The sequence below is a fragment of the Heptranchias perlo genome, chromosome 15 (assembly GCF_035084215.1).
Source record: "Heptranchias perlo isolate sHepPer1 chromosome 15, sHepPer1.hap1, whole genome shotgun sequence".
NCBI lineage: Eukaryota > Metazoa > Chordata > Chondrichthyes > Hexanchiformes > Hexanchidae > Heptranchias > Heptranchias perlo.
In genome coordinates, this window is record NC_090339.1 from 52,528,422 (window position 1) to 52,538,366 (window position 9,945).

General features: G+C 46.3%; 1 protein-coding gene across 1 annotated transcript in view; it reads right to left on the minus strand.

The window, feature by feature from the left end:
* The window catches only part of eda2r (ectodysplasin A2 receptor), a 40,183-nt gene extending 36,164 nt beyond the window's left edge, over positions 1–4,019 (minus strand). Inside the window, exon 1 of the mRNA XM_067996696.1 lies at positions 3,932–4,019. The gene's annotated coding sequence lies outside the window, so the exon portion shown is untranslated. The remainder of the gene's footprint in view (positions 1–3,931) is intronic.
* Positions 4,020–9,945: the final 5,926 nt, after the last annotated feature.

Below are 9,945 nucleotides of genomic sequence, written 5' to 3' on the forward strand. Positions count from 1 at the left end.
TGTATTTCTTATAAATAGCTGTCCATTTTCCTGTCAGTTTAAGTGAAAACACGCGCAAAAAAAGTATTGAAACAATGAAATTGTTCAGATAGTAAACTTTGCCAGATAATAAGTAACAGGACTGAGTGGTGGAGTGGGTTAGTCACTGTCCTGTACAGACCGATAGGATGAAAGTCTCTTTTGTCTGTAAGGGTTCAATGTGAAATTAGATTGGGCACTGCCAACCTAGGTGTTAGTAGATCTCCCGATCGTTCAGTTGCCAAAGGCACCAGGCACTAGCCAATGTGAAACTTGGACCAGGTTCAAATTCTGGTCTATGCTGACTTAGCTGATCTCAGTCAGGCTAGCAGTAAGGTCACTACAATTGAACACAATGCCACTGAGCTGTAGGAGAAACATTGGACGGTATTTCCGCTCCTGATTACTATCCAGTGCTGGGAAGACACATGTGAATGTTAAGTGAGGACAGGATCAGGCTTCACTACAATTCCCTCACTGGCCAACATATCCTGCTGGCACTCAACAGTTAAGCGCACACATGAAGAATGACCACTTGGGTGTGGTACCAGACAGAGACTGGTGACCATGTGATTGTACCTTTATCCCTCAACCAACATTACTAAAACAGATGATCTGGTCATTATCACATTGCTGTTTGTGGGATCTTGCTGTGCGCAAATTGGCTGTCAGGTTTCCTACATTACAACAGTGACTGCATTTCAAAAAAATACTTCATTGGCTTTGGGACATCCTGAGGTCATGGAAGGCTTTACATAAATGTACGTCTCTCTTTTTACCCAGCATGAATTACTGGCTTCATGAGAGGAGAGGAAAAGTCGGAAGAAAAAAATGTATTACCCTGGACAAGGTATAGTGTTCAGCAGACATTTTTCTTAGGTGGTGTGGGGGGGGGGGTGTGAAGAGGGAGGAGCCGTGAGTTATTTTTGTCACACATAAGTATGATGATTATTTATGTGATTTACATCATTACATTGCCCACTTGTAAAGAAATAGGTATATATTGAACAGTTTATCATGAAGATGAAGATACATTGCTCTTTAATACTACTTATAAGAGCTTTGGCACATCGCTGTACCACAGATTGCAGTAGTGTTAATGTGATAATGCTTTCAGAGCCTCCCCAACCCAAAGTCCAAATCATGATTTTCCCCACAGACTGTCTCGTTGTTCCCAGTATGTGTCCAATAAATGCTTAACCAGTTTCCTGTCTATTTTCTTGTGAACACATTTAAATGCAGATCCTCTTATATTAGAATTTACCAAATAATAAAGAAATAACAAGACTGAGTGGTGGAGTGAGTTGGTCATTATCCTTTCACTTCTGAGATTTAGTTTTGAATCCACCTCAGACTGGAATCCACCTCAGACTGGAACCCTTACGAGCCATCTATTGGCTCGTAAGGGTTCCATGTGAAATAAGTTAGGCCAGTTTCAACTCAGTTTCTGTAATTTTTTATACCTTAACATTTTATTACAAGATATGGAGATTGGCTCAAAGAGCCTTATCACAGGCTTTCACAGGTGAGATAGATGATAAAGAAGGATCTGGGTCATTGCAGGCAGGTCAGGTCATTCACACATAGTTGGCAGGCTCCTGTGCCAGTATAGGTGTAGCTGGGGGACCCGCTAGTTGGGGAGCAGGCAGTAATACATGGTGGTGGGCAACTACTTGCGTTAGACACTGGCATATCCAGCAGAAATGGTGGATTCAGCTCAAAGTGCCCCTTTACAGGTAGACCTCTTCTCCACTCTCTTTGATGCCCATACTCTGTTGATCCTGCCCTGGTTCTTCATAAAGATTGGCCGATCAGTTTCAGGTGGGCTCTACTTCCACTGGTTTAAAGTACTGTATGCTTGAACATTTCAAGTGTACAGTATGTTGGGGGCTCCAGAGATGGGACTATCAGGAATTCCAATTCCTGACAGTTCCACCTCTTATTTTGCAATACCTGGAAAAGGGACAGATGCAAAAAACACCTGCCCTCTGTGGCTCAGTGAGCCCCCAGTTCAGAGATAATGGGAGGAGGCCCTATGTAACCAGGAGGGTACAGTAGCCTAGTAGTTATGGCACTGGTCTACTAACCGAGAGGTCGTGACTTCAAATCGTACCACAGCAAGTTATGAAATTGAATTTGTGGGCTGGCACCAGAATGGCAAAAATACACATGCCAGATTATAAAATACAGCTGCCAGGTTTTCATAAAAATAGTTCCAAAAATACAGCTGCCAGATTAAAATAAAAACCTACATGAGTCACTAATGCCCTTTAGGATGGAAGCTGCCACCCCTACCTACCTGGTCTGGCTTACATGTGAAACAGTCCCACACTACATAGTTTACTCCTAATGCCCTCAGTGTTGTCTGTGTTGCCCACATCCCAAGAATACATTTTTAAAAAGATCCTGCTGTATTAGTCACTGTCACCCTGATTATGCCCCCAGTCTGCCCTGAAATTCAAGGCCCATATCGCCCAACTCCCACTCCCACTTTAACTCTGGCAGAATCACAAGTGAAAGACAAGGACCCAGTGATTACCTGTATCAGGATTTCCCACTTGCTCAGCTCAGAAGGGACACAGTCCATTACTGGAGGCTAATACACCAAGAGGTGAGGCGTACTAGCCTCAAGATGGATGCCATTGGGGTGGGGGGGTGCAGCCTGGACCAACGAAGAATGATAAGACAATTTTTTTTAAAAGAATTTGGATTAATTCTCTTGCCTTGGGGCTGTGGGGGGGGAATGGATGGGGTCTTCGGGAGGGGGACCTTGGCACGATGATGGACAGATACCAGATTTTCCAGCCACATAGGGCAGGTGAATGCCGGAGATGCGTTTGTAGTGGCGCCTAACCGCTGAGTTCATGAGCCACAGGTTTTCAGTTCCCATATTTTCTTTGTGATTATGGAGAGTTTTTGCACAGTCTTCTACCCATCTTCCAGCTCTTTCTCACTCTCTTCACCTCATCCTTGCTCCTCCATTTCTCTTCACTTTGGCTCACTCTCACTTTGGCTTTGTAGTTCCCGGCTGACGCCCCACCAGTCTTGCTTGTTCCCTACGGCTTGGAAATTCCTAGTAGAAATGTTATCATATGAATATTTAGCATATTCATATCAAATTCCTCTATCCACTGTTTTAGTGGAGGCATAAACCCATTTGCATTAAAATAGTGGAGTCATTTGAATCAAGTGCATACGATAACATCGCTCACAGTAATTTTCAGGTTTATATTCCTTCCTCTCTGGTGCTTTCTAACTTTCTCCCTGTCTTTCTCTCTCCCTTTCTCTTTCCCTTTGTTTTTCTGTCTCTGTCGCTGTGCTTCTAGCTTGAGAGACCATATAATTATTCCAGTGAACGGTAGATGGAGAGACTGTGCCTTTACCTTATTAAGAGGTAGATTAAATTATTTTTACCAGAAAATAGCGATGAAGTGATGATTACTCATTTAGCAGAAGGTGCAGAGACCTGGCATTAATTGATATGCACCTCAGAAACTGACATGGAATCCTGTGCAGTCAGGACCCTGTCCCTTTTAATGGTGCAAGATGCACCATGGTAATTATTTGATTCTTTGGTGAAATATCATTATACAAATCAGCACTGTCTGATTACAGAAACAAGGAATCGGATTTATTAAATAACTGATGCTGAATTTTTGCAGTCTCAGGTCCCGGGAGGTCCAAGCCTCAAATTTGTAAGTAAATTCTTAGACGCAGTTTGTGCACACACATGGCTCATATCCAAACTATTTGACATTCACCATGCATCTGTACATACCGTACTGTGCCTAAGAATTTACAGAATTCTCCACACTTTGGCCCTTCAGGTTTGACTCGGTTGTCTGACATCAGTCTCTTTGGCACTCAACGTTTACATGAATGTCGCACGCTGAGTTATTTTGTCACATCTTACCTTTGTCTACGTACCTGATCTATGCATCTTCAACATTTTTTTTAAATAAAGAGAAATTTTCTTTTCTTGTGAGTTCCTGCATCTTTCTCCACCGTCCTATTTGCTTTATTCAGTAGCAGGCTGGCACACAGATATGTGAAGCTCTGCAGCAGTGTTTTTAATCTCGTTGTAAGGAAGATTGGGACCTCTGGGACCTGGGTTCCAACCCAGCCCATAAACCTAATGGGATGAAAGCCTTTCTCTCTGCTGGATGTAAGGATCCTACTTGTAATCAATTTGCTTCAGTCTCTATCCAGTTCCCTGGTGTGAATCTTTTATTCCTGTCGAGATGAGAGGTGTCAGAGCTAGGGAATGGAAGTCTTCCCCTTTTTTCACATAGTTTTGCCATCAATCACTCTTGGTTCAGAAGTAAGAATAATACACCTTTCACACTGCCTGATCAAACACTCCCAAGTCAGATGTAGTACAGATTATATCCAGAGTATGACTCTCTCTCTGCTATCCCAATAAAAGCTTAGATTTTTTGATATGGCCACAAGTTAGCGCCAAGTGGCGAGTGGCGGGTTTTAGACAGACTCAAGTGGAAGTGCGCATTGCACCCAATTTTCTGAGGTTCGCTCCATATAAAAAATTCTTTGATATTCTTCCTTTGCAAAAACATATCCCATTCCCTTTAAAATGATATTGTCTCTACTACAATATCTACTGTGGTAAAGCATCCTGGGCTGGAATTTCTCCATGGATGGTAGCACAAAAGGAGTGGTCTCGCGTGGGGCCGCTTGTTATACACTCCACCTGATATTCACCTCCACTGAAGTCAAGCGTACTGAATATCGGACGGGTCGTATAACAGGCGGCCAGTGCGATACCGCTCGTTTTGCACTATCAAAATTCTACCCCTCCATGTCCTAATAACACCGTGTGAAAGAAAAGTCTTCAAGCTCCTCCCCACCTTGTTCTTGTCATCATAATTTTGAGTTTATGACCCCTTGTTACCAATTCACCACCTAGTGGAAACAAAGTCTGGGAATTTCCAGGGGGCTGGATGATTAAAATTAGCAGGCAGCAAGAATATTGCGTGCTGCCTACATTGACCTTAGCTGGCCCCACTCCGCCGCTGCACGCCCATTTTAGGGCGAGATCCGATTTTTAGGCCCTTGAGTTTTAGTGATATTCAAAATAAAAACGGATTTTTACTGATTGTCTCCAAATTTACCTGCATTTTTGAGGTCCAATTTTTTTCGCCTTCCTTTCACTAACACGCAAAATCCTGAAAAATCCCAGGTTTTAAAACTGATTTGAAGGGGGGAATTTTAACTCCAGGGTGAAAAAGCAGCCTAGCAAGCTGCCGGCTCATTCAGGAGCAAAAGCTGAAGGCCCAGCCAATTTTAACGGCTGCGCCTCATTAACATGCCACTGGCCAACTTCCCGATCAAGAAGTCAGCAGGAAGAGGCTGCCTGGCCATTAAAATTGGGCCAGTGGTCGGGCCCAAGGTAGGTACAGGGACAGGGAGGGACAGGGGTTACGGGGGGTTCAGCTTTTGGGAAGGGGGTGGAGGGGGGGTACGGGAGAGTCCAGGCAGAAGAGGCCTATACTTCTCTTCTGGCCCCACAATGGAAAGCAATGAACTTACCTGGAGAGGCCTCTTCTCCCATTGGCTCTCCTCTCACTGGTTTCAGCCTTTCGGGGAAGCCACTGCCACATCCATCCGCAGGCCGACGTTAAAATGGCAGTCCAGTCCCTATGACATCATTCTTTCAGGGTTTAAATGGTGGCTTATTTCACTTAACAAGTATCAGCCACCATTATTGGGCTAGATTTTGACTACTGAACGGCCAATGGGTGGGGCACACTGGCCAGCCACCTGATTGCGTCAATGGAAAGCCCAGTGCATTTTGAGGGCCAGGACTCATTATCATACCCCTAGCGGGTCGCGGGTGGAAAACAGGCCCCCCGGGGCAGCCCGCCGAAATATTGGGCACCCGGTGACTGACCTGGCCTGATAAAAGGTAGCGGGTTGGGGGGAACCTGGTGCATAGTTTTGTGCACTCCTACTCCTCCTGGCCGCACATAAACAAATAAAAACTTATTTTGAGCTTCTCTTTGACTGGACCACCGGCTCAAGGGAAAACACTGCTGCGCCCAGTTCTGTCCTAAAATCGTAGGACTTCGATTTTCATGTTAAAAGGGCCGACTGCCCGAAACTGGCAGGCTCTTTGGACGCCCAACGCTGGGCCACTTTGAAGGTGGCCGGGGAGGTAAGACATCCTCGGGCGACTGCTGCCCTGTTTACACCGAGCAGCCTAAGTTAATAGCTAATCCAATAATTCTGCTGTTTCACTGGGCGGCCTGCTGTGTGACATTAAAACACAAGTTTTATTGCAGCTGCATAAACAACAAAATGAACAATTAATGAGCATGCTTAAGCAACATTCAGTTAGTGCATTGACTGGAATTTCTAGGTTACTGTCAGCATCAAGCACTCTCATATTAAGTATGGAGTAAAGCTCCCTTTATGGTGCCCAATTAGTATTGCCAGGTCAGGTATAGCACAGATTTTTTAAATTTTTTTTTATTCGTTCACGGGATGTGGGCGTCGCTGGCAAGGCCGGCATTTATTGCCCATCCCTAATTGCCCTCGAGAAGGTGGTGGTGAGCCGCCTTCTTGAACCACTGCAGTCCGTGTGGTGACGGTTCTCCCACAGTGCTGTTAGGAAGGGAGTTCCAGGATTTTGACCCAGCGACAATGAAGGAACGGCGATATATTTCCAAGTCGGGATGGTGTGTGACTTGGAGGGGAACGTGCAGGTGGTGTTGTTCCCATGCGCCTGCTGCCTTTGTCCTTCTAGGTGGTAGAGGTCGCGGGTTTGGGAGGTGCTGTCGAAGAAGCCTTGGCGAGTTGCTGCAGTGCATCCTGTGGATGGTGCACACTGCAGCCACAGTGCGCCGGTGGTGAAGGGAGTGAATGTTTAGGGTGGTGGATGGGGTGCCAATCAAGCGGGCTGCTTTATCTTGGATGGTGTCGAGCTTCTTGAGTGTTGTTGGAGCTGCGCTCATCCAGGCAAGCGGAGAGTATTCCATCACACTCCTGACTTGTGCCTTGTAGATGGTGGAAAGGCTTTGGGGAGTCAGGAGGTGAGTCACTCGCCGCAGAATACCCAGCCTCTGACCTGCTCTTGTAGCCACAGTATTTATATGGCTGGTCCAGTTAAGTTTCTGGTCAATGGTGACCCCCAGGATGTTGATGGTGGGGGATTCGGCGATGGTAATGCCATTGAATGTCAAGGGGAGGTGGTTAGACACTCTCTTGTTGGAGATGGTCATTGCCTGGCACTTATCTGGCGCGAATGTTACTTGCCACTTATCAGCCCAAGCCTGGATGTTGTCCAGGTCTTGCTGCATGCGGGCTCGGACTGCTTCATTATCTGAGGGGTTGCGAATGGAACTGAACACTGTGCAGTCATCAGCGAACATCCCCATTTCTGACCTTATGATGGAGGGAAGGTCATTGATGAAGCAGCAGAAGATGGTTGGCCCTAGGACACTGCCCTGAGGAACTCCTGCAGCAATGCCCTGGGGCTGAGATGATTGGCCTCCAACAACCACTACCATCTTCCTTTGTGCTAGGTATGACTCCAGCCACTGGAGAGTTTTCCCCCTGATTCCCATTGACTTCAATTTTACTAGGGCTCCTTGGTGCCACACTCGGTCAAATGCTGCCTTGATGTCAAGGGCAGTCACTCTCACCTCACCTCTGGAATACAGCTCTTTTGTCCATGTTTGGACCAAGGCTGTAATGAGGTCTGGAGCCGAGTGGTCCTGGCGGAACCCAAACTGAGCATCGGTGAGCAGGTTATTGGTGAGTAAGTGCCACTTGATTGCACTGTCGACGACACCTTCCATCACTTTGCTGATGATTGAGAGTAGACTGATGGGGCGGTAATTGGCCGGATTGGATTTGTCCTGCTTTTTGTGGACAGGACATACCTGGGCAATTTTCCACATTGTCGGGTGGATGCCAGTGTTGTAGCTGTACTGGAACAGCTTGGCTAGAGGCGCAGCTAGTTCTGGAGCACAAGTCTTCAGCACTGCAGCTGGGATGTTGTCAGGGCCCATAGCCTTTGCTGTATCCAGTGCACTCAGCCGTTTCTTGATATCACGTGGAGTGAATCGAATTGGCCGAAGACTGGCTTCCGTGATGGTGGGGATATCGGGAGGAGGCTGAGATGGATTATCCACTCGGCACTTCTGGCTGAAGATGGTTGCAAACGCTTCAGCCTTGTCTTTTGCACTCACGTGCTGGACTCCGCCATCATTGAGAATGGGGATGTTTGCAGAGCCTCCTCCTCCCGTTAGTTGTTTAATTGTCCACCACCATTCACGACTGGATGTGGCAGGACTGCAGAGCTTTGATCTGATCCGTTGGTTGTGGAATCGCTTAGCTCTGTCTATAGCATGTTGCTTCCGCTGTTTAGCATGCATGTAGTCCTGAGTTGTAGCTTCACCAGGTTGGCACCTCATTTTTAGGTACGCCTGGTGCTGCTCCTGGCATGCTCTTCTACACTCCTCATTGAACCAGGGTTGATCCCCTGGCTTGTTGGTAATGGTAGAGTGAGGAATATGCCGGGCCATGAGGTTACAGATTGTGCTAGAATACAATTCTGCTGCTGCTGATGGCCCACAGCGCCTCATGGATGCCCAGTTTTGAGCTGCTAGATCTGTTCTGAATCTATCCCATTTAGCACGGTGGTAGTGCCACACAACACGTTGGATGGTGTCCTCAGTGCGAAGACGGGATTTCATCTCCACGAGGACTGTGCGGTGGTCACTCCTACCAATACTGTCATGGACAGATGCATTTGCGACAGGTAGATTGGTGAGGACGAGGTCAAGTAAGTTTTTCCCTCCAGAATAAGGCTTTCTCTATTCTGGCCCCTCCTCTTCCCAAATCAAAGCAGGAGCGCCTCCCCTAGTCTGTCAGTAGCTGATAATTTTTTGCTCAGATTCAAACTGAATTCATGGTTCAGAATAGCTCGTAGACTCTGACATCTGAAAGAATAATCACAAGTGACAAGTAGTACCCAGCATTAGTAACCTTCTCACATACTTTTCCTTTATTTTCCATCTGTACTTTATCTAGCATTGGAAATTAATAATAAATAAAAGAAAAATGTCACCGGCCAGTGTCCAGTAGCATGGTCCACACTTTGCCCAGGCTGGTCGCTGGCTGCCTGCTGATTCCTGCCAGTGTGGTTTCATTTGTGCCTTTGTGTAAATTGGCACTCTGCATATGCAGGAGAATCAATTATGCATGGTGTGTTTTGCTTTAACCTGTCTGAATATAAATCTGATGTTATATCATGGGTTGCATGATACGCCCAGTGACATAATTCTCCTGAGGCAATGACACTTGCTGGGGTAAGGTTTCACAGGCACCAGCAGCTTCAGGTGACCTACAACCCTCTGAGATCTCTGCGCTCCTCCAATTCTCGCCTCTTGCGCATCCCTGATTTCCTCTGCTCCACCATTGGTGGCCGTGCCTTCAGCCGCCTAGGTCCTAAACTCTGGAATTCCCACCCTAAACCTCTCCACCTCTCTAACTCTCTCTCTTCCTTTAAGATGCTCCTTAAAACCTACCTCTTTGACCAAGTTTTTGGTCACCTGTCCTAATATCTCATTATGTGGCTCGGTGTCAAATTTTGTTTGATAACACTCCTGTGAAGTGCCTTGGGACATTTTACTACGTTAAAAGCGATATATAAATGCAAGTTGTTGTTGTTGTTGAGTTCAGTCATTGCAGCTAAGCTTGATTCTGTCCTTAAGCAACACATACATGCCCATTTTCAAGAGGGGGGGGGTCACTTGATAGCAATCAGGTTTGGGAGCTCTAACAAATGTTTTCCCTCTCTAACCCGAAGAGGCTGTAGGATGCCAACAGTTACCCTGATTGAATTCATCTAACTTGGGACAACCCAGTGATTGAACCCAAGATCTTTGGATCTGTTAGGCAATG